This window comes from Lemur catta, chromosome 12 (genome assembly GCF_020740605.2).
Source record: "Lemur catta isolate mLemCat1 chromosome 12, mLemCat1.pri, whole genome shotgun sequence".
In the NCBI taxonomy this organism is placed as follows: domain Eukaryota; kingdom Metazoa; phylum Chordata; class Mammalia; order Primates; family Lemuridae; genus Lemur; species Lemur catta.
Window position 1 is genome coordinate 65,740,109 of NC_059139.1, and position 6,000 is coordinate 65,746,108.

Consider the following 6,000-nt stretch of genomic DNA (forward strand, 5'->3'; position numbering starts at 1 on the left):
GACAAGGAAATCTGAGGTAGAAGGGCACAAGAATGGGTATATGTGAGTGGAAAGAATTGTGAAGATCTTTGGATTGTATGTTAATACCCACCAAAAAACATCTAACACAGAAAAAGGCACTAAACTACCAAATACAGTAATACCTTGTCTAGTTGACGACAGCCAGCCTGTGTCACTGCAACCTGCCACTCCAGTGAAGGCACGACTGCTACAAAAATGAATGAGTGATGGTAGCAGGGATGGAGGAGGCTATGCATGCACCTGACAGCATGAGCTCCAACTTACTGAGTCTAGAAAGCTACTGCTACTGAATACCCAATCTACTTTCAGCAGACACCACTGCTGAGTTCCTAATCTTATGCCTTCTCCTGTGGAAACTAACCAGTCACTTGGTGTCAAATTGACTACACTGGATGCCTTCCACCATAGAAGAGAGAGATTCATATTGACAATAATAGGTATATAGTAGGAGTATGAGTTTCTTTTCCTGTCTGCAGGGCCCTAACTTGTACCAGTATCCTAAGGCTTACAGAATGTTTGCTCTAACAGCATGGAACTGCATTTTACATCAAAAGAGATACAGGACTATGCACATGATCATGGGATCCCTGCTCATATCACATGCCACACTACTCAAAAGCTGCATGACAGAATGATGGAAAAGTCTGTTGAAGGAACAGCCTGGTGAAGGCACTACTGAAGTATCAGCATAGAGCTAATACCTTATGAGTTTGGGTTGCCATCCTCCAAGAGAGAAATAACTTATATGGTCCCCAACAGGTAGAATATATGGGTCCAGGAATCAAGGGTTGGAAATAGTATTGGCTCCAGCTACTGTCATTCTCAGTGATTGACCTGGGGAATTTCCATCTCAGTATCTCTGGGCTCTGAGCATTTAGAAGTATTGATTTCAAGGGAGGATATTTCTACCAATGGACACAGCCAGAGGTCAGTTGAATAATAATGTATGGCTGGCATGTACTCTTCAGACTGCTTATTTGAAAGAGACACGGCACGAGAGGGCATGGAGACCCTGGGATGAAGATCTGGCTTATACTATCATACGAGTCATGGAGATTTGCAGGCATGCCAGCCAAGGGTGAGAGGAATCTAGAATGGAAATTAGGTGAGGGTAACAATGAGTGTCAGTCATAGCTCAAGCCTAGCTACAGTGATGGGGGTTATAGTTTGTCCCATTTACCGTTTTCTTCTAAGATTCCCCCAGGAAGAGATATTCACTGGAATCCTGAAGGAGTTGCTTCCAGAATTTAAACAAAGAAATGGATCCAAGAAGCACAAGGGTTGGACTTCGGTGGACACTGTGATGTACCACTCAGATAACCCTCTTTAGGAATGAAAGACTTACTTTCCTCAGCTACTGAGAGTGCTGCCAACAAAGTGCTCAGCTGTCAGCTTCTATTATAAATTTTTAAAACTTCATATTTTCCCGATTCTTCAACATCTCCCAAAATGGGCTGTGAACAGGTGACCAGGTATACCAGTGTGATAAGGCAGTCCCTGTACAATTTCCCCTTCTTGCCCTCCCCTGTGACCTAATGACATTCAAACACACTAACGAAATTCCCTCATGCTTTTTGCTTGTGTGTTCCACCCTGACCCTCAATAAAAGCACGTGCCTATGGCTCCTCACTCTCTCTCTGGAATCCCCACCTGCTTGTTTGAGATCGCTCCCTTGGTGCTCCTCCTATGTGGTCCCATGTAGTATGTGGTGCCTCACTCTTCTAGGACCTGTGAGTATAATAAATTGTTGTCCTATACAACTGTGATGTTATTTCATGTCTGCACCAGAGTGATCATCAAAACACCCCCCAGTAAAAGTAATAAAAGTTTAAAGTATAAGTAAAGTATAAGACCTGAAATTGAAATTGCTAGAAGAATATATAGGGCAAAAGGCATGACATTGGTCTGAACAATGACTTTTTGGATATGACCCCTGAAATCACAGAGAACAAAACCGAAAATAGACAAATGGTATGGCATCAAACTAAAAAGCTTCTGCACACCAAAATAAATGATTAACAAAGTGGAGAGACAACTCATAGAATGGGAGAAAATATTTATAAACCATATATCTGCTATAGGGATTAATGTCCAAAATATTTAAGGAACCCAAACAACAAATTAGCAAGAAAAGAAATAATCCAGTTAAAAATGGACAAAGGACCTGAATAGATATTTCTCAAAGAAGACATACAAATGGCCTATAGGTATATAAAAAATGCTCAGCATCACTAATCACTAGGAAAATGAGAGTTAAAACCATAATGAATTATTATCTCACACCTGTTAGAATGGCTTTTATCAAAAAGATAGAAATAGCAAGTGTTGTTGAGGATATGGAGAAAAGGGAACTTTTATACATTGTTGGAGGGAATGTAAATTAGTACATACATATGGAATATTGTGAAGAGGTTCATCAAAAAACAATAGAATTACCATATGATCCAGAGTGTTCCCACTTCTGGGTATATAACCAAAGGAAATGAAATCAACATGTCAAAGGAATATATGCATTCCCTTGTTCAGTGCAGCATTATTCAGAATAGCCAAGATATAGAATGAACCTATGTGTCCATCAACAGTTGAATAGATGAAGAAAATGTGGTATAGATACACAGTAGAATACTATTCAGCCTTAAAAAAGAAGGGAATACTGTCATTTACAACATTGTGGATAAACCTAGAGGACATTATGCTAAGTGAAATAAGACAGGCACAGAAAGACAAATACTGCATGATCTCACTTGTAAATGGACTCTAAAAAGAAAAAGTTGAACTCATAGTAGTAGAGAGCAGAATAATGGTTACCAGAGGCTGGGTGTAGTCAGGACAGGGAGAGAATGGGGAGTTGTTAGTTGAAGGGTATAAAAGTTCTGATATGTTCTAAATATATACAATTATGACTTGTCAGTTTTTAAACCATACATCTGATAAAGCGGTTAATATCCAAAATATATAAGGAACCTAAACAACTAAATAGAAAGAAAATAAATAATCCAATTAAAAATGAAAATACATTAATATTATTTAAAATATTGATTAAAAAGTATATCTGGTTTAGATTTTGTTTTATGAAAATGTTTATTCATTTTGCAAATACAAAATTATAATGGTAGATATTCATTTTCAAACAAACTGTACTTCCCAATCCCTTAGTGATTTTCCCCCCTATTTTAAAAACATTTGAATATGGCCAGGCATAGTAGCTCACACCTGTAATTCTAGCACTCTGGGAGGCTAAGGGAGGAGAATCACTTGAGCTCATTAGTTCGAGACCAGCCTGAGCAACATCGAGACCCTGTCTCTACTAAAAATAGAAAAAATTAGCTAGGTATGGTGGTATGCACCTGTATTCCCAGCTACTTAGGAGGCTGATGCAGGAGGATCACTTGAGCCCAGAAGTTTCAGGTTGCTGTGAGCTAGTGTGAAATCATGACACTCTAGCCTAGGCAACAGAGTGAGACTCAGTCTCAAAACCTCACAAAACAAAAAACAAAAAACAAAACCATTTTAATACATTTAGGTGGTACAAGTTGAATTCCATACAAGTATATATTGTTTTTCTTTATTTTTTTTATTTGAAAATATTACTGGAGTACAAATGTCTTTGGTTACATGGATTGCTTATGTAATGCTTGAGTCCAGGCTGTAAGTGTGCTAATCACCCAGATAGTGTCCATTATACCCATTAGGTAGGTTTTCAACCATTCAGTCTTCCCCAAGCCCCTGCTTGATATCCATTCAGTTTTATTTCCTTTTATTCACATGTGTGCTCATCAGTTAGTTCCAATTTAATAGTGAGTACATGTGGTGTTTGTTTTTCCATCCTTTAGATATTTCACATTGGAGAATAGTCTCCAGTTCCATCCATATTGTTGCAAAAAGCATTAAGTCATTCTTCTTCCTGGCTGAGTAGTATTCCATGGTATACATATAACACATTTAGTTAATCCACTCATGAATTTGATGGGCATTTGGTTTGATTCCACATCTTTGCAATTGTGAATTGTGCTGTAATAAACATTCGAGTGCAGTTGTATTTTTGGTAAAATGGTTTGTTTTCCTTTGGGTAAATACCCAATGGTGGCATTGCTGAATTGAATGGTAGGTCTACATTTAGTTCTTTGCGAAATCTCTATACTGTATTCCATAGAGATTGTACTAATTTGCAGTCCCACCAACAGTGTGTTAGCATTCCTTTCTCTTTGCATCCACACCAACATCTACTGCTTTTGGACTTTTTAATAAAAGCCATCCTAACCGGGGTAAGGTGATATGCCATTGTGGTTTTAATTTGCATTTCCCTGGTGATTAGTGACGTTGAGCATTTTTTCATATGTTTATTGCCCATTTGCCTATTTTCTTTCAAAAAGTTTCTGTTCATGTCTTTTGCCTACTTTTTAATGAGTTACTTATTTATTTCTTGCTTATTTGCTTGAGTTCTTTATAGATTCTGGTTATTAGCCCTTTGTCAGATGTATAGCTTGAGAATATTTTCTCCCATTCTGTAGGTTGTCTGTCTGCCCTGTTGATTATTTCCTTAGCTGTGCAGAAGCTTTTAATTTAATCAAGACTCATTTATTTATTTATTTTGTTGTTGCTGTAATTGTCATTGGGGTCTTAGTCTTAAATTCTTTGCCTAGGCTGATATCTAGAAGAGTTTCATGCCTTGCATTTAAGTCTTTTATCCGTCTTGAATTAATTTTTGTGGGTGATGAGAGATATGAATTCTGTTTTATTGTTTTGCATGTAGCTATCCAGTTTTCCCAGAACTGTATTGCCATTTAATTCCTTTCTTTTCCTCCTTTGTGTGATTGTTTTATAAGACCCATGAGTTTTGTATTTTTATGTGTTTTTGTGATGGTGAATAGTGACCTTTCATTTCTATGTTTAAGACTTCTTTGAGCATTTTCTTCAGGGCTGGCCTAGTGGTGATGTATTCTCTGTTTTGGTTGTCTTGGAAAGACTTTATTTCTCCTTTGTTTATGAAGCTTTTTGTGGCAGGGTAAAAAATTCTTCACTGGTAGTTTTTTTGTTTTGGCACTTTGAAATTGCCATCCCATTCTCTTCTGGCTTGTGGTTACTGCTGAGAAGTCTGCTGTTTGTCTGATGGGGTTTCCTTTATAGGTAACTAAACACTTTTGTTACTTTTAAAATACTTTCTTTCAGTTCAACTTTATTCATTCGGATCATAATAGTATACGAATTAGATATTATTATCATATGCCATAGTGAAGTCTTTTTGCAATGTATTTGCCTGGGGATCACTGGGCCTCCTGCATCTGAATGTCTTACTCCCTTGCTAGTTTTGGAAAGTTTTCATCAATTACTTCCTTAAATTAGTTTCCTAAACTTTATTTATTTATTTATTTATTTTTAAGACATGGTCTCATTCTGTCACCCACGCTGGAGTTCAATGGCCTGATCATAGCTCACTGCGCACTCTTACTCCTTGGCTCATGCAGTTCTCCTGGTTAAATCTCATGAGTATCTGGGACTCCAGGCACTTGCCATCATACTTGGCTAATTTTTTTCTTATTTTTGTGGAGACAGAGTCTTGCTATGTTTCCCAGGCTGGGGGAGGGGATCCCTTCCAGGCAAACTCCTAGCCTCAAGCAATCCTTCCACCTTGGTGTCCCAAAGTGCTGGGATTACAGGTGTGAGTCACTGCATCCTACTCTGGTTTTCTAAATGTTTTGATCTCTCATCCCCCTTGGGAATACTAATAACTCATAAGTTCAGTCACTTTATGTAGTCCCAGATGTCTCAAAGGCTTTGCTCTTTCTTTGTTGTTCTTGTTGTCTTATTTTTGTCTACCTGGATTATTTCAGAAGACCTGTTTTCAAGTTCTGAGATTCTTCTGCTTGAGCTAGTCTATTCTTAAAGCTTTTAAATGTGTTTTGTATTTCCTTCAATGAATTTTTACAGCTCCAGAATTCCTGTTTTGTTTTTTTTTAAGGAATCAACCACCTTTATAAA